Below are 20,440 nucleotides of genomic sequence, written 5' to 3'. Positions count from 1 at the left end.
CCTTAATGTCAATCACTCTTTTTTTTTTTTTTAACTAGGCAAGAAGGTTCTTTTCAACTGAATTATTTAATCAGCTTTTGTTCAGAAACTGTTTATTTCTATCTGCATTACAAATGCTAGATTTAACCAATCTATCAAACCAGGATAATACAAGGAAGGATCTTGTCAGTTCGTCCTTTCCTCTTAGGAACAAAGATGCTGTATTTTGTACTTTTAAAGAAAGGAAATAATAGGATTAGACTAAGATTGAGGACAAGACGATGTCAAACCAAAGAAAAGCATGTGGTCCTTCTAAAGCTTTCCCATCTAGTATGGGGAATTGTAATCCATTTGTGCTAAATGCTTTGACTATGCTCATTATGCAAAAAACATTAGAGCCTAGTATATTTTGTTACCATAGTTCTGCCTACTGGGAACTATAATTAAAGCACATTTGAGCAAATGCAATTTTATTTGTTATTAAGCAACTAAAAGCTTAGTCAACCTTGCAAATATGGCATTATCTTAAGATTACAATATGAACCAGCCAGCTATCCAATAAACTTTATTAGGTCCTATCTTTATTAGCTATGTCTTCTATTCCTATTGCAGGAGCATTGTATCCTATACAATAGTGGTCCTAATAGTTTAGAACACACCAGAATCACTGAGAAAAGCTTATTAAAACACATTACTGGGCCCCACTCTCAGAGTTCCTCATACCTTAGGTCTGCAGTAGGGCCCCAAAATTTGCATTTCTAACACATCCCCAGAGAACGCTGATGCTGCTGGTCTGCAGACCACACTTTACAAACCATTGCCTTGCTATATAACCTAGTTGTTAGAGCTTTGAAGTGAAATCCACCTGGGCTCATGTACTTGCTCTTCTACTAATTTGTACATGTCCTTGGACAGCTTACTTCATCTCTCTAAGCCTGTATCTTAATCCATATAGCAGGTATAATAATACCTTTCCAATAGGATTGTTGGGAGAATTAAGTAAGATACAAATATGGAGAGTGTTTAGCCCAAGTCCTGGCAAGAGAGAAATCAACAAATGTCAGTGATCAGTTTATTATTGTTAATTTGAAAAATATGCCACGATCTAGTTGAACATATTTATAACAAATGATGTGCATCAGATTCAACTGTAGAGCTTTTGTAAAATTCACACAGTGAGACACCCTCCTCCCCAGAGATGCTGAGGCAATCAATATTTCACTGATTCTAAGATGCCATTGATCATAAGATGCACCAATATTTTAGGTTCCACTAAGAAAGAAAAGACTGCAATTAAGCCATGATTATTATAAGTGAAATAAATGGGGCATAGAAAGAAAAATAAGAAATATACTGCATAATCTCTCTTATATGTGGAGTCTTAAAAAAAAAAAAAAGATCAACTATACAGAGATAGAGAATAAAAGCTTACAGAGTAGCAGTTACCTAGGATGCACAGGCCCAGAAATATAATAAGCAACATGAGGACTATGTAGATAGAGTATCTCTAATCCAAAGATTTAAAATCCAAAATGCTCCAAAACCTGGAACTTTCTGAGCACAGACGTGATGCTACGTGGGTGCCTGAGATAGTGGCAACATTGCCTTCTGATCATTCAACTTACACAAACTTTGTTTCATGAACAAAATTATTGAAGATATTGTATAAAATTAGTTTTAGGCTATATGAATAAGGTGTAATAAAACAAATTCACTTTGTGTTTAGGCTTGGATCCCATCCCCCAGATATCTTATTATGTATGTGCAAATATCCAACATCCAGAAAAAGGCCCAAATCTGAAACACTTCTGGCCCCAGGTATTTTTAATAAAAGATACTCAACCTGTAGTTAATAAAATTGTATTGTATTGGGCATATGCATTAAATAAGCAGATTTAGTTGCCTGCTTTTTTCACCAAAAGGTAACTTCATGAGACGATAGTTTGCTTCACTATAGTAACCACTTTACTGTCTACATGTATCCCATAACATCATGTTGTAAACCTCACATATGCACAATAAAATTTATCTTAAAGAACTTTGATTAAACAAATGTAAAGCACATCCAGATTTCAGAAATGAAAAAAAATGTTTAAAAAAGTACATCCTGGAACTGATGAAATATAGTAGCTGGAGATGGAAGTTTGGGCTTGCTTCCCAGGTTATTGTGATGTGTAATTCTGATTAAAAAACTACTAACCTAGTGAATGTGACAGCTGTAAGCAGGACTCATAAAGTTCAGATGCCTCAAAGCTGAGAGAGCTCATAGGTTGGAATCCCCATTCTTAGAACAAGAATATAACCCAATATCATAATCAATCTCATAATTCCATAGACTGTTTATGAAACAAAAAATATTTCCTCTTGGTATAAGAGCACCCACCCTTTAAACTTAGAAGACGACTTGTCTCACTAAATAGCAGTTACCCACATGAACTGTTCATGTTCATGACCAGAACACATCAATCAGATCAAAGGAGAATGTAGCACAGTTAGCAGGAAGGTGTCAAGGTGTTAGACCAAGATAGGTTTATCTTCATAAACATGAATTCCAGTCTTGAGATTTGAGGATTATTTAGGGAGACAAAATATGATTTACATTCCAGGGAGATGGGAGGATGATGAAGGTCACACATATTACCAGAACTTGGCCCTAGTCAGCTTTTATTTTCCATTTTGAGTTTTAAATTGTAATTTGTAATTTGTTTCAAAACAAAAAAAGTAGATCTTGTATAATCTGATTGTCCTATCGAGTTTATGGCCACTGCAATTTGCCTTCACTCTGGAAATCTTGGATGAAGGCAGGAAGGCATGAACCTACCCTGAACTTCATGCTAACACTCTGGCCCATAGGAAATGCATTCATTCTGTAAGCTATCACAGAACAGAGTAATATCTTATGACAGTTTTAGCTGGGAGCTCAGAATTTCTAATAACTTAAATAATTATCTTTGGTAGTCTCCATGCACATGAGTTAATTATAACAAGAAAATAAAATAATACTTATTTCAGCTTCTAAAAATTCTAAGAATGTAAATCACTAATGAAATGTTGAAACAGTATCACAGCTGTTATTATAAATTTTCAACTAAGAAAATTTCATTTTAACTCCTGACTACCTCATGACCACCCAGTCCCCCCTTTATTATTACTTATGTTAATATTAATTTATTATTAATTTTCTAACCAGGGCTCAACCCAGATAGACAAACAAACATGAAATGTTTAAATCAGGGACTCCCAAGGACATTTCTTCAAGGTTCTAACAGTGACAAATTATAGCTATAATAGTTAAAACATAAATAGGGATGATTTTCTCATTTTCTTACTGTATTGGAAACACACACATACACTATCAATGAAATCTATATTTCTAAAAATATATTTTCATACCTTGGAAACCTCTTCTGGTCCTGGTCCATATTGAATTCCTTTCTAAAATCACATATTAAAGCTTTATCATAATATTCATTTTAAAACTATGATGTTCTTAATTTTTTTGTTTCTAAACAGAGAATAGAAAATACAAACTAACATGAAATTCAGCAAAAAAAGGTCTTTGTTTCCAGAAGGATAACACTGATTTTATTAAAATGTCTACATAATTTAAATGACTGTACATGTGGAATAAAATTTAACATAAAACTCAGTCACCTGAATAATGACAACTTAGAAACAGTCACACTGGTCATAGAAAATATCTGCTAACTTGAATGAGAAGGAAGCAGCCATGTCTTTATAGAAAACTAGTTCTTGTTTTACTATAGAGATGGCAGGGGGTTGGGTTCTTTTTCTTAATTTTTCTTATTTCTTTTACAGATTTCACCTTAAGAGATTTAGTTGCATAATTAATGCAACAGCTATTTTCCACATAAGAAGATAAAGACTGATTTGAAATTTTTCAATTCTGTCCATCACTGTTATATCCAACTGACTCATTAGCATACACCTTGCTGCAAGGGTTTTATCTTTACTGAGGGATTCTTTGTGTGCCTCTTCTATTTTGACCAAAATGTATAGAAATCTCCTGAAGTTTCATGACACTGATGTGGCTAAAAATTTTAAATATTTTCAGTTCTTTGGAAATATAAGAAAAACCCTAAGAAATAAGAATTAGCCATAGTTCAGAGGTTCTGGTTTAATAAAAACATCAATTATTTCAAGTTCTCTGCTGATGAGAAAGTAGTGGATTTCATTTGATATGGCAAAGCAACTTGTTATGTTTTGTGCTACCATAAAATGCATCAGAATTTATAGTTATTACCTGAATGTTCAATTTGTTTCCAGTATCCTCCTCTCAGTACTATGTGTCAGTTAGAGAATCAAAAAATGCTACTTGTCTAAGAAATATGCTATAAAGAGAACAACACAACAGTTGCAAAAGGAAATAAGAATTGTCAAATGCCGTTTCCTTCTTTGATATAATTCCTAAGGTTATAGAAATTGAAGATAACCTAGCACACATCACCACCAAAGAGAACTTAAGAAGGTCTTTTAGCTTAACCATGAAGATAAAAGGGATTACAGAAGCTGAGTGCCCAGACAATGAAGCAGATCAGTAACAGTTTCAACAGCTATATCCAGATGGTGCTAACTAGTGGATCAACATCAACCTAGTTCTAAATTTCAGAATCAGAATTCTTTTCTGGGTTCCATTTGTTTCACCATGTTACTCAATGTCCTGGAAGAAAATAGAGTAGATATCATAAAATTTGTAGAAGGGAGAATGGCCATGTGGATGACTCAATGATGGGACTGGAAGCTGACATGTTAAAGACAAGGGCTATATCTGAAATTAATAAAAATAAAGTACTTATAGAATTGAATTATCTACAAATGAAAAGTAATAATAGAAATTGAAAAGAAATACAAGTAAATTTAAAATGACATGGGTAAGTTCAAAGGACAATTGTTTTGTATAGACTGGAGAAGATGTGGCATAGTAGCAATACAGGCAACTAAGGCTTACAGATTTTAGTCTATAGAAAGATTACTGTGAATCAACAGTAAATGGAGTATTTTTTGAATGCAGTGTTCATGCATTCAAAAGAGGGAAGGAGTGAGAAAAAGAGTAGGGGAGTGGAAGGGAGGAAAAGGCAGAGGAGGAGAGGAAAAACAGGAGAGAATCCTATATAAAAGCCCCGCTTATCTCTATATAGCCCAGACAACCCATGAAGTACTGCAATACAAGCATGGAGAAACTGGGCACATTCAAGAGTGACCTGAGATGTACAAACAGTCAAATCAATAATATTCAAGAATTTCTCAAAGTACTAGAGCATATTTATCCCGGAGATCTGATCAGCATGCTCAAATATCCTAATAACTTCAATGGGAAAAAGAATTTGTGTTTGACCCCAGTAGTTACAAGTAGGACAGATGAATTAGACTCTATAAGAGTAAGAGTCCTCGGTGTCAGAGTCCTCTAAGGACAGAATGGCTCAGCTTGGGAGCTACTGACCACTCTCTCCTGAAGATGTTGAAGCCCTGATTGGATGATCTTTGACAAGATTTTTGCAAAACTAAGTCAAGCATTAGATAGGTGGCAGGATTAAATGATCTTTGAAAGTCCCTCCAAACCTCAAGATTCCAATATGTAAACATTTTCCTGTGGTGCAAATTAAATCCTTACAAAAGACTTTCTTTCATAAAGACAATGAAAACAAACGGTTAGCCTAAGGGAGGTGAACCAATCTTCAGGAAACCCTAGGAGACTCCCTTATTTTCTTGCTTGTTTGCTCATTAGAGAACTAATCTCCTATAAAACAGGAATGTATTAATATTTCTTTGTCCTCTGCTATACTGGCAGACTCTGGGAATTTGCACATACACGCTTTATCTTGCTAAATATAATAGTCTGTCCGGCATTCTTCCTTTGTGAGAAATCCTTATTCGCTTTCATAAATTATGTGACTAGATCTGAAGCGTACTTTCCTTTCTTCAATAGAGACTATTCCCAGAAGTAGCCTCAAACATGCCAAGCATCTGCTCCTACATGCAGCTCAATACATGATATTGATATGTATTATCGCTGGGTGAATTCTAAATACAAGGCCAATTTAACAGGCTCCTGAATAATTCCCTCCTCCTCTCCTGGCCAAGCTGCAGAGAGCTCAAGGAAATCAGAATAATTCTAATACTTGCTAAGCAAGGTATAACTAACCAGCTAAATCTGCTAAAACAAAAACCACAGTAGAGTATTTCAAAATCTAATAAAAATTAGATATACATGATAAATACAAATGGTCATCTATTTTAACACGTATCTAAATACACATAAGTATTTTTTAGTATCTGCTATACTTACAATATTCAAAGACGCTTTCCCAAACTGTGAATTCTCGGGTGTCTGAATGTTTGTTAAGCATTTATATAAGCCTAGTTCATCTTTTAATAATTGGATGCAATTATCATTCATGTGGTACAAAAAAAGGTGACCAGAATCCCTAAATCCTGAAGTTTTTCTAGTCAACTATGAAAGCCTCTAGTTCTCTAAAAGGTATTTTCACAGAGACCCTCAGAGTAAACTCAATTTTACTGCTAACTAGGGCTTTGGACCCAAACCTCTCTCTGGTCTCTTTCCCTGGTGAAGTCATCTGGATCTCACATGAGCATAGCAGACAGCTCCTGTTACTTGAGCTAAGGATTAATAAAACCAGCCCCAGCAATGAATCTCTTATTTCTTTCCCGAGTCCCACTCTGCTTCTGACTCCTGGCAAAACCACTGCCCTGGCACAAGTTGCATCTGCCCAGAAGAAGCAGGTTCCCTAACTGGTGAAGTCATTGTATACATCTGCATTGCCCAATAAAGTAGACAAGCTGCATGAGGCTGTTAGTTCCTCAGTTGTACAAGCCACATTTCAAGTGCTCCATAGCCACATGAGGCTAGTACACAGAACATTTTCATCACGCACTACTGGATTCCACTTTGTTCTCAATTTGGGCAAACATTGTTCTTGGACTTGGGCAGACTTTATCTTCCACTTAAGGTCAGAGTATGCAATGGTTCATTCATTTATTCATTAAGCAAATATTTATCAGTCCCTTGTCTAGCTACTGAACATATAACCCTGAGTAAAACAAACATGGTACCTACTTGATAAACAAGTCAACACCTAATGGAAATGACTGTTTCAGTTATGAATTTCAGCATTAGTTTATATCTTTTTTTAGCCTCATGGTAACAAGATATTTTGGTTTCATTCAAGTAAATCCATCTGCATAGCAGTTAGTTTGCTTTCTCTGATTTTCTTCGGATGACAGTCACTGATGGTTCTAAGATTTACTTGAATCTAGAGTTTCTTCAGTCTTTGTTTCTTTAGAACTCTTACTCAAAGTTTAATTCTTGCTTCTGTCCTTGATTCTGTCTTGAAAGGTTCTCCAAACTTTAATGTTTAAATCATCATAGTTTTAAATGTGACTCTTAACTATTTATACTCTCAAGTAGTATAACAAACTACTAGCCATTCACTCTTGGAAGACCCCACCTCCTCAGCTCCTTAACCTTGGAGTGAGATCTTCAGAATTTCTCTTAAACTATTATCTTTCTTTCATTCCCAGTGGGCCATACTAACTAAGCTGTCATTTCTCATACCTGAGTCACTAAAACAACCTCCCAAAAAGGTTTATTGTCTCAATTGTGTTTCCTTACAATTGGTCATGCATACTAAATCACTACTACTTTAAAAAGAGCCCGTCATTGCCCCCTCTACCTCCTCTGTACTAGAACAGCGTCCTTGCCACAGTCTTTCACTCCCAAAAATGTACACTTGTGCCAAGTGTGTTCCCACCCTTCTCTGTTCAAGAGCACCTGTCAGGTGCTAAGTCCACCACTCTCTGCAGTGGCACTCAAACAACCACTAACAGATGAGAGCCTCAGCAGTTCGGCAGCCCCACGTCCCCTGACCTCACTTAACCCTAGTCACAGCTTCCAAACCAACACCACTTCAAGGGACATTGACATAGCAGCCAAGTTCATTGGGGCTGGGACTTCCAAAGTTAGTATAGCTGGCTCCAGGACTAGAAATGCAACTGTGTTTGGAAGCCTCACCATTGATTATGCCAAGAACCCTGTCTGAAGCAACACGTCTTCTTCTATGCCATTCTGGGGCTTTGTCCTCTATATAAGTCGGTTTTCTGCTGCTTGCAACATCTGAAAATTGGTAATTTATTTTTAAATAATTTATTTCTTACAGTTATGGAGACCTTGAAGTCCAAAGTTAAGAGGCCACATCTGGTGAGAGACTTTTTGCTGGTGGACACTCTACAGTCCAAAGGTGGTACAAGGTATCATATGGTGAGGAAGTTGAGAATGCTAAAATGCCAGCTCTAGTCACTCTTCCTCTTCTTATAAAGCCACCAGTTAATCCATTAACCCATTAATCCGTGGATAGATTAATCTATTTATAAGGGCAGATCTCTTGTGAGCCAATCACCTCTTAAAGTTTCTACTTCTCAATACCACCACACTGGGCATTAAGTTTCAGCTTTGGAGGAAAAACATATTTAAACCATAGCACCCTCTTACAGGTCATGGAGTGGCTTTTCTCATCCTCTTTACCACGTAAACAAGCTATCTCCACCACTAATAGTTATTTCTTCCATGTCTCATCTACCTTTTATGTTCTTTTCCCTATACCTTCTCAGGCAAACTGGGAAAAGTGGTTGGCTCAAGATTTGAAAGAGGAAAGACAAATAAATAAATATTGCATTGTTTTAATCGGGGTTCTCTAGAGTGACAGAACTAATAGGATATACATGTATATTATGTATATATTATATATGGAAATTTATATATATAGGATATATAATATATATATGGAAGTTGATTAAGTAGTATTAACTCATATGATCACAAGATCCTACAATAGGCCATCTGCAAGCTGAGGAGCAAAGAAGCCAGTCTGAGTTCCAAAGCTGAAGAACTTGGGAGTTTGGTGTTGGAGGGCAGGAAGCATCCAGCACGGGAGAAAGATGTAGGCTGGGAGGCTAAGCCAGTCTAGCCTTTTCATGTTTTTCTGCCTGCTTTATATTCTGGCCATGCTGGCAGCTGATTAGATGGTGCCCACCCAGATGAAGGGTGGGTCTGCCCTTCCTAGGCCACTGACTCAAATGTTAATCTTCTTTGGCAACACCCTCACAGACACACCCAGGATCAATACTTTGAGTCCTTCAATCCAACCAAGTTGACACTCAGTATTAACCATCACAAGTCTACCCCTTCACAACTTGAACCCATACACATCTCCTAAGATCATATATAACCTTCAAATAAAGACAAGAATAAGGTCATAATTATGCCTAACATAATAAAACTATCCTTCATATAACTGGAAATGCATCAATCCCCAACCCAAATGTTTAATAGAGTTAACAATACTTAAATGCTGATATGGATATGAAGTCAATAAATCTTATGTCACATGATAAAGGAAAAAGGAAATAAAATGAAAATATTTTCTTAGTACAGTGTATACATGCACAAACATGTTTTTAACAAAAGGAGGAGGAAATATTCATGACAATTACAGTCTCATTTCTGCAACTGGCCACATGGTTGTAGCTGGAATTGATTACTACCTTCTTCTATTATCCATTCTGTATTCCAAAGGGAATACAGCAAGCACTTAAGCAGCTCGTGTTTTTGTTTCCTGGTGGAATAACCCAAACCTTCATTCCTGAAGGGTCTGGGCCATTTGCAGTCCTGCCTGGATTGTGCTGTCATAGTTTCCCACTGACCTTAATCACAGGGCACAGTAACACTAAGAGACGCCCTACTGGATCTCCTATATTCCATGGATATTCTTCCTTACCTCTGTTGTTGAGTAATAGATGATTTCATCTTGACAGTCTGGGTCAATCACCCCAGCCAACACTGTAACTACCTTCTTAGCTCTCCCTTATAAGATATATGATATATCTTATCATATATATCTTATATATATATCCTGTTAGTTCTGTCAATTTTGTGTGTGTATACATATATATATATGTATCCTATTAGTCTGTCACTCTAGAGAACCCTAATATAGATTTTGTCATTACCCTACTCAATAATCCATTATGACTTCCTGTTATCTATGGAATCAAGTTTCTTTTTCATGAAATTATTGCCTTGAAAAGATAACCCTAAAATTAAATAGTTCTGTTTTTAAAATACAATTTTCTTTAGGAGTAAGAATTATAACCTGTTTGGCATCTGAAAATTATTTTAGATTTTTCAGGCTGACGCACCTCTTGGCTCATGTGATAAATGCCTGCATATGCCTCCTCATTTTATGTAACTAAAACTTTCCTGATAATTATGCCTCTACAGTTTCCAACAAATTATTCTTCCACCACACAAACATACACACACACACGCACACACACACACAAACACAAACACACAGTAGAAGAAAAGCTTTTAGTGATCATTTATTGAGCTTATTGACACAAATGAGAATTTTAAGAAGCATAAGCAAACTATTTTAGCATATTTTGATCAATCTTACATATTTTAATATTTCCCATTTAATTGTCACATGCATGAAGCCCACAAGCATTTCTATACACCAATAACAGACTAACAGAGAGCCAAATCATGAGCGAACTCCCATTCACAATTGCTACAAAGAGAATAAAATATCTAGGAATACAACTAACAAAGGATGTAAAGGACCTCTTCAAGAAGAACTACAAACCATTGCTCAAGGAAATAAGAGAGGACACAAACAGTTGGAGAAACATTCCATGCTCATGGTTAGGAAGAATCAATATCGTGAAAATGGCCATACTGCCCAAAGTAATTTATAGATTCTATGCTATCCTCATCAAGCTACCAATGACCTTCTTCACAGAACTAGAAAAAAACACCTTAAACTTCATATGGAACCAAAAGAGAGCCTGCATAGCCAAGACAATCCTAAGCAAAAAGAACAAAGCCGGCGGCATCAAGCTACCTGATTTTAAACTGTACTACAAGGCTACAGTAATCAAAACAGCATGGTACTGGTACCAAAACAGAACAGAACAGAGACCTCAGAGGCAATGCCACATACCTACAACCATCTGATCTTTGACAAACCAGACAAAAACAAACAATGAGGAAAGGATTCCCTGTTTAATAAATGGTGTTGGGAAAACTGGCTAGCAGTGTGCAGAAAGCAAAAACTGGACCCCTTCCTGACACCTTACACTAAAATTAACTCCAGATAGATTAAAGATTTAAACATAAAAACCTAGAAGAAAACCTAGGCAAAACCATTCAGGACATAGGAACAGGCAAGGACTTCATGACTAAAACACCAAAGGCATTGGCAACAAAAGCCAAAATAGACAAATGGGATCTAATTAAACTCCAGAGCTTCTGTACAGCAAAAGAAACAATCATTAGAGTGAACCAACAACCAACAGAATGGGAAAAAAATTTTTGCAATCTACCCATCTGACAAAGGGCTAATACACAGACTCTATAAAGAACTAAAACAGATTTACAAGAAAAAAACAAACCCATCCAAAAGTAGGCAAAGGATATGAACACTTTTCAAAAGAAGACATATATGAGGCCAACAAACATATGAAAAAATGCTCATCATCACTGATTATTAGAGAAATGCAAATCAAAACCACATTGAGATACCACGTCACACCAGTTAGAATAGCGATCATTAAAACATCTGGAGACAACAGATTCTAGAGAGGATGTGGAGAAATAGGAACACTTTTACACTGTTGGTGGGAGTGTAAACTAGTTCAACCATTGTGGAAGACAATGTGGCGCTTCCTCAAGGACCTAGAAATAGAAATTCCATTTGACCCAGCAATCCCATTACTGGGTATATATACAAAGGATTATAAATCGTTCTATTATAAAGACACAAGCACACGTATATTCATAGCGGCACTGTTTACAACAGCAAAGACCTGGAACCAACTCAAATGCCCAACGATGATAGACTAGACAAGGAAAATGTGGCACATATACACCATGGAATACTATGCAGCCATAAAAAATGATGAGTTTGTGTCCTTTGTAGGGACATGGATAAATCTGGAAACCATAATTCTCAGCAAACTGACACAAGAACAGAAAATCAAACACCACATGTTCTCACTCATGGGCAGGTATTGAACAATGAGAACACATGGACACAGGGAGGGGAGCATCACACACTGGGGTCTGTTGGGGGGTGCCAAGGGAGGGACAGTGGTGGGATGGGGAGGTCAGGGAGGGATAACATGGAGAGAAATGCCAGATGTAGGTGACGGGGGGATGGAGGCAGCAAACCACATTGCCATGTCTGTACCTATGCAACAATCCTGCATGTTCTGCATATGTACCCCAGAACCTAAAGTACAATTAAAAAAAAAAAAGGAAAAAAAAAGGGCAGGAAGCATATATTGTCTACAGTTGTATCTTTAACATGTGTACCTGAGCAGACAAAGCATTATTATAAATTATTCAACTACCAAAGAGTTAAACTAACTTCTTATCAAATTACAACACCTATAATAAACAGATTTCTTCCCTTTAACTATGGGAGTAAGTACTTATTGCAATTTTAAAATTAGCATGTGTGTGGAAATAATCTGTGATTTGAAGAAAATTACACTGCAGAAAAATACATCAATGAATACATCCTCCCCCATCTTTGCATAGAGATTTAAAATTTGGAGGTTTCGAACTCAAAGACACTAAAGCTCTTCATTTAAAAAAATGCCAACACAGATGCACTGAGCTTTTCAAACTAAAAGTCAGGAATATATACCAAGCTACTATCACAAAACACTTCCCTCTAAACCCTGCAGGAAGCAAACAATTGCCAGCTAGCCCATTGCTCTTCATGAGAAATGATGTGTGTCATTTTGCGCAAAGGACATCAAAAGAACTTGTCAGTTAAACAGAGGATTTAGATATACCATGAGAAAACTTCCATGCACCACTTTACATATTTCCAGCCAAAATTGCTACGGAAGCTCTTAAGGCACAATAAATTGAACATGACTTGACTTAGTAACCAACACAAACTACTTTTCTAAAATGTCTCCTATTTTCGTAAGTGAAAGAATTTAGTTATAAAAGTCCTACTAACTCTTGGAAAATAATCAACAGAAACATGGTGATTCATTTGCTTTCATTCAGCAGCATCCACTTGTCAAATTGTTAATTATGTGCCTATTATGTGCTAGGTACTCTATTGGGTGATCTTACACAAATCATTTTTCCGTCAGAAAAGCCATATTTTTTTAATTAAGTTAGTAATTCCCAGATTTTTGGCAAATTCAACAGCATTATGCAATGAGTTCTTAGTATGTACAGTAAGGAAGAGCAGAATTTTGACATAAGTAATTCTACATTTTATTTTGGATGACAGGAACATACAAACCATATACATATAAATTGAATATTCTTATTAACTGTTCATTTAGCATTTCTGTCCAATTTGCCCAGTCAATTCATTCAAACAGTCAAATTGGCTTTGGCATTTAGGTAGGACCAGTAGGTCCATAAAATGAAAGAGTCAAATGGGCACTGGAAGAGCAACTCCCTCCTAGAACACAAGCTCTGAGAATAAGAACTATGACTTCTATAGTGCTGGGGCTAGATGTATTTCCTGGCACAGACTAAGCATTAATATATGATTGTTTGAATGACAGAATGATCTCACTAAACTTCTCTCAAACACATAAAACTATGTCCCATCTGTAAAAATTTCCAGAGGGACCACACATGAAGATGATCATTTGGTCTTTACCCTTATTTATTACCCTTATATTAACCTTCCTATGTACAGAGATCCCATAGGGGCTCTTAGGGTACAATAAATCAAACCTAACTATGCTAATTAACCAACACAAGCTATAACTTTACTAACAGCTATTATTTTCAGTTAAATTTCCTAAATTCTCTTAATCTTTTATCACTAAATCTGTTTTATAAAACTTTTTTCTTATCTTTTAGATTATTCTGATTATTAAGTTAAAGGTTAACAAGATAATAAATTATAACTCTGCTTCAAAGCTTACCAGCTTAAATTATATTAACAATGCATGATTATTTAAGCTTATCTCCTTTTTATAACTTTGATAATAAGCTGAAATCTGCACCTCTAATCACAGTGTCCTGTACCCTTTCAACTATATGTTTGCCTTGTCTTCCACTAAATCCTAAGCTAGAGCAGGGGTCAGGTTCTTGTTCCTCTTTCTTGCCATCTCTCACCCTGACACACATTGCTGTATCTACTTAAGAGCATGTTCAGGAAAGATACTACAGTACTGCAAAAATGGGGGATTGAGGCTGGGTGCAGTGGCTCATGCCTATGATCCCAGAACTTTGGGAGACCAAGGCAGGCAGACTGCTTGAGCCCAGATGTTTGAGACCAGCCTGGGCAACGTGGCAAAATCCCATATTTACAAAATATATTTTTAAACAATTATTAGCCAGTTATGGTGGTGTGTGCCTATGGTCCCAGCTACTCAGGAGGCTGAGGTAAGAGGATCACCTGAGCCCAGGAGGTAGAGGTTGCAGTGAGCCGAGATCCAGCCACTTCACTCCAGCCTGGGTGACAGAGGAAAACCCTGACCCAGTAATGATAATAATAATAATAATAATGGGAAGGCAGAGAAAAGCACCCCGAAGCCCTCTGCTGGAAAATCAGATTAAAACTTAAAGGGAAGTGAAATATTCCCTTTACTGTCTCCATTTCAGTCACTGCCTTTAAAATTCATACATAAATTCCACTAGTGCTTAGCAAACAGAATCAGCATTATGTAATATTCATTGCATCAGGCACTGTTTTTTTAGCCAACCAGAGTCATTCCCAGGCCTCAGCCACCTTCTTCTGTGGCTAGGAAGACTAAATACTGCTTCTCTTGCAGCCAAGCATTGCCCTAGACACAGTTCTGGTTGATGAGATATAAGCAAAACCCACCAGAGGATTTCTTGAAAAGATTTTGCTTTCTTGATTAAAAAAAAAAAAGGAAAAGTATGACTGGCATTGCCACTTCCCCCTTCATCATGTCCTGAACATATAGTACCTGGGATTGCATTATGTATTTGCAACCATGAAACAAAAAGCATGAAAATGAATAGCAAACTCATTAGGAATGGTGGAACAGAGGATTAAATAGAATTATTAAGCAACTAAACTTATGCAAACAATCCCCTATTTTCAGATAACTTGATATGGGAATAAAAGATTGTTCAAGGTACTGTTACTTACAGAGAAATGCTTTCCAATGGAGACGCTACTTAAGAGAGCTATGGTTTAAATCCCGCTTCTGCCTTTTATTGTGTGACCTTGGGCAAGTTAATAAACTTTTCCAAGCCTCCATTTCTCATGTGTAAATGGGCATACGTTAAACTGCTATAATAGCATTATTGTAAAAAATATAAAATAATGCATTTCAAGTACTTGGCATTGAATTAGACACAAAGTATTTCAAACGTTAAAGGCACACTTTAACACTAAATACAAAAAGAAATGTTTTAAAAATAAATATTGCTTTTTTCTCTATTACATATGAAAATTAAACATTTCAGGTGGTAGAGATGTCATTTATTTTTAAGATCATCATTATATATAGTTTAAGTGAAGATAATTGACAATAAGCATTAAAATGTACAATGTAAACTTGTGTGGTTAAATTGGGCAGCACAAACATCAACTAACAATTACTATGTGGTTTCTTTAAATTTTTATATTATTCTAATTATTCTGATAGAAAATAAGCCATTTCCTCCAGCACAAGAGAGGCTGAAATGACTGGCAGTAACCTCCCAACTTCTTGTTGCCATACCACCCAGAAACCTGAGACATGTGACTCTTTACTGTTTCACTTATTAGGTTATTTTCAGGACATTCAATCATTTCTCTTTAATAACTGAAGGAAAGAACAGATCTCTGTTGTTTTGCTTTGTTTTAGTCAGAAGCATTTTAGCTTCACTTCAACAAGATCATCACTCCAATTGTTTCTCTTTAGCAGCTTATCTTACAAGGCCAGTAAAAGACTGTGTTCCTAAGCCTGGAGACTTTCCATTTATAGCTTTCCATTAAGCCTCTTAAAAGTAGGTATTTATACCAATTAAATATTTAAAATGTAGGCCCTTTTATGAAATAGCTTTTTTATTAATTCAAAGAGATTATAATTTATACTCCTAAACCTTTTTTAAAAGGATTTGAGTTGACTTACAACAAAAGACATAAGTAGATTAAAATTGTTAAAATGAATCAAAACATATGAAAATACTGGGAAAAAAGGATGCAAATACAAAAATCATCACGGTCACAATTAAGCAAAACATTTACCTATAAGCTTCTCCTAGAGTAAAGCAAAAACAGAAACAGAGTTAATTTTAAAAATCTCATTGTTTAAGAGAGAATGTGTATGGTCTATATTTTTATATGCTGATACTGATTGTAGCCTTAGTACTAAATTTCAGTAGGAATTTGTCTCATGGCCCTTCCCCAAGAAAAATTAAGTTCCATAATACATAGTGTTTTCATCAATGTAGTTCAGTGCCTGCTTTGAACTTCAGTAAAAGTCAATAGTTTGACATTATACCAGTAATTTAAAAATGATTTTAAGCTATGGAATCTGAAAAAAATATGCAGCACTGAATATATAAAATAGATAAATAAAAACTTTTCTAATTGAAATAGAGCTGAAGCGCCTAAAGCTACCATAACCAGTGATTACAGAATCTAAGTAAGAAAACAAACTGTAGCCATAAACTGATTATAGTGCCTTGCTTAGTTACAAATATAAAAATGCAAATACAATGTCCTAAGCTCTTACGCTCTCCTTATAAGATTGAGGATGAGGCAAGAATGTCTACTCTCATTGTTCTTATTGAACATTATGCTGGAAGTCCCAGCCAGTGCAATAAAGCAAAAAGAGAAAAATGATACATAAGGAAGACAGACAGGAAAGGAAGAAAACTATCTTTATTCACTCACAGAAAGTGCGATTGGACATGTAGAAAATTTTAAAAATATACAAAAAGAAAGTCACTAAATCTAATAAGTTAATTGAGCAAGACTGCAGGATATAAGATCAATAGACAACAATCATTTGTATTTCACATATTAACAATAGACAATAGGAAATAAAATACATTTGCAGTAACACCAAAAGTCATGTAAAACTAAGGATTAAATTTAATAAAATGTGTGCACAGGCAGTTCATTAAAAATTACAAATTATTACTAAGAAAAATTAAAGAAAACTAGGCCAGGTGCAGTGGCTCATGCCTGTAATTCCAGCACTTTGGGAGGCTGAGGCGGGTGGATCATGAGGTCAGGAGTTCGAGACCAGCCTGGACAACATGGTGAAACCCCATCTCTACTAAAAATACAAAAAGTTAGCCAGGCATGATGGTAGGTGCCTGTAATCCCAGCTACTCAGGAGGCTGAGGCAAGAGAATTGCTTGAACCCAGGAGATGGAGGTTGCAGTGAGCCAAGACTGCATCAGTGCACTCCAGCCTAGGCAACAGAGCGAGACTCTAGAAAGGAAAAGGATAAGGAAAGAGGAAAGGGGAAAGGGGAAGAAAAAAAAAAAAGGAAGGAAGAAGAAAAGTTAAATAAGGACATTCCTATGGAGTGATTTTTGTCTCCTTGCCTACTTCAGTTTATATGTTGAAGCCCCTAACACTCAATGTGACAGTATTATAAATGAGAACTTTGATAGGTAATTGGGTTTAGATGAGGCCATGAGGATGGACCCTCATAATTTAATTAGTGTCCTTATAAAAAGAAACACCAGAGAGCATGCCATCTTTCTCTCTCTCGTGTGTGTGTGTCTGTGTGTAAACAAAAAAGAAGTCATGTGAGCACACCGTGAGATGGTGGCCACCTGCAAGCCAAGAGACGGGGCTTCAAAATAAAACATGCCTTGCCACCACCTTTATTTTGGACTTCCCAGCATCCAGAACTGTGAGAAAATAAATTTCTATTATTTTAGCTACCCAGTCTATGATATTTTGTTATGATAGCCCAAGTTGACTAAGACAGAGATATGCAATGTTCATGGATCAGAAGACTCGAGGTTAAAATTTAAGATGCCACTCACTCCAAATTTCTCTATAAACTCAGTATAATCAGAAATAAAATCCCACCAGGCCTATATGACCCAGAAATTCCACTTGTAGGCATATACACAAAATAATCAAAAACAGGGACTCATACAGATATTTCTATCATTGTTGGATAATTCACAATAGTCAAAAGTTAAAAAAACCTCAAGAGTCAATCAACGGATGAATGGATAAACAAAATACAGTACATACATACAACAGAATATTATTCAGCCATGAAAAGAAATGGAGTTCTGACATATGCTACAACATAGATGAATCATAAAAACATTATGCTGAAGGTGGAGCAAGATGGCCAGATAGAAGTCTCCACAAATTGTCTCACCTAAAGGGAACACCAAATTTTAAAAACTGGCTGCACATAATAAAAGCACCTTCATAAAAACCAAAAATCAGGTAAGCAATCACAGTACCCGGTTTTAACTTTATAGTGCTGAAAGAGAAACTAAATGGGTAGGAAAGAGAGGCTTAAATCGCTGACACCACCCCTCTCACATTCCCCAGAAATGATCACATGGCATAGAAAGAGCATCTGTACACTCAGAGGAAGGGAGGGCACAGTGACTGGGGGACCCTGCATTGAACTGAGGGTTGCCCTGTCACAGTGGAAAGCAAAAGCGTGATGAACTCAGCCAGTCCCCACACAAGAAGGGAGCATTTGGACCAGACCTAACCAGAGGGGAGTGCCCATCTTAAAGGTCTGAACCTGAGTTTCTCTGCAAGCCTTGCTACTGCAGGCTAAACTGCTCTGGGATCCTAACTGAACTTGAAAGTCAGTCTAGAATACAAGGACTGCAATTCTTAGGGAAGTCCTGGTGCTTTGCTGGACTTAGAGCCAGTGGATTGGGGTGGCAGATGACCCACCAGGTGGGTCAGCTAGGGGAGTGCTTGTGCAACTCCTCCCACAACCCCAGGCAGCAAAGCTTAGAGCAATAAAAGGACTCCTCCCTTCTGCTTGAGGAGAGAAGAGAGAAGAGCAAAGAAGACTTTGTCTTGCACCTCGGATTCCAGCTAAACCAACATATGGTAGGTCACTGGGCAGAGTAGTGAGGCCTCCATCCTAGGCCCTAGGTCTGAGATGACATTTCTAGACACATTCTGGGACAGAAGGGAAACTTCTTCCTTGAAGGGAATGAACCAATACCAGCAAAATTCATCACCTTCTGACTAAAGAGCCCTTGAACCCTGAATCACCAACAGCAATACGCTGGTGGTATACCATGGGCCTTGGGTAAGACTCTAAGATATGCAGGCTTCAGGTACCAGCTCAGCCACAGTACAGCAGAGCACCAAATGCACTCCTGGGGGTCCCTGAAGCCAGGAATAGGCTCTTAGATGGCACTTACAGACCTGCCCTAGGCCAAAGGGGAGTCTACTTCCCTGAAGAGTGAGCCCCAGGCATGGCAGCATTAACCATAAGCTGACTGAAGAGCTCTTGGGTTCACTTAAGTGAACCTTAGTGGTGGCCTGGCAAAACTCCCTGTGGGTTGGTGGTGGTGGTGGCAACAGGGAAAGGCTCTTCTGCCTGTGGAAAGGGGAAAAAAGAACAGAAAGAGCTTTGTCTTGTGGTCTGAGTACCAGCTCAGCCACAATGCAACAGAACACCAGGTAGATTTCTAAGTTTTTTTTTTTTTTTTAATTCTAATCCCTGGCTCACAGATAGCATCTCTAGACCTGCCTGGGTTCTGGGGAAACTGACTGCCCTGAAGGAAATGACAAAAACTGGCTGGCTTCCCCACCTACCGATTGTAGATCCCTAGGTCCTTGACAGAAGATAGGTGGGAGTCAGGTAGTAAATACAGTGGGCCTTGTGTGAGACTCAGTACTGTGCTGGCTTCAGGTCTGACCCAGGATAGTCCCAGTGGTGGTGGCCACAGGTGCTTGCCCATCCCCAGCTCCAGGTGGTTCAGTACAGAGAGAGAGACTTGATTTGTTTAGGAGAAAATAGAAAAGAACAATCATTCCTTCCTGATAATCCAGGGAATTCTTCCAGACCTTAACTAAGACCACTAGGTGGTATCTCTACGAGTCTATATTACTAGACTTGGGGGCCGAGTCTCTGAATATCTAGAAAGTCTTCCCAAGAAGAATGAGCATAGAGCATAGACAAGCTCAGACTGAGAAGACTACAATAAATACCTAACTCTTTAATGCCCAGACACAGACAAACATCCAGAAGCATCAAGACCATCCAGGAAAACATGATCTCACCATACAAACTAAATAAGGGACCAGGGACCAATCCTGGAGAAACAGATATAAATGGCCTTTCAGGCTGAGAATTCAAAATAGCTCTTTTGAGGAAACTCAAAGAAATTCAAGATAACACAAAGAAGAATTCAGAATTCTATCAGATAAATTTAACAAAGAGACTGAAATAATTA

At 37.1% G+C, this 20,440-nt stretch overlaps 1 protein-coding gene across 4 annotated transcripts in view; it reads right to left on the bottom strand.

The window, feature by feature from the left end:
* The window catches only part of GRM8 (glutamate metabotropic receptor 8), a 798,631-nt gene that overhangs the window by 530,333 nt on the left and 247,858 nt on the right, over window positions 1–20,440 (bottom strand). The window lies entirely within an intron of this gene.

Source organism: Aotus nancymaae, unplaced genomic scaffold, assembly GCF_030222135.1.
Source record: "Aotus nancymaae isolate 86718 unplaced genomic scaffold, 86718_ANA_hifiasm-v0.15.2.pri h1tg000002l, whole genome shotgun sequence".
In the NCBI taxonomy this organism is placed as follows: Eukaryota; Metazoa; Chordata; class Mammalia; order Primates; family Aotidae; genus Aotus; species Aotus nancymaae.
The sequence above is the reverse complement of the archived record's forward strand: the minus strand, read 5'-3'. Positions and strand labels throughout refer to the sequence as shown.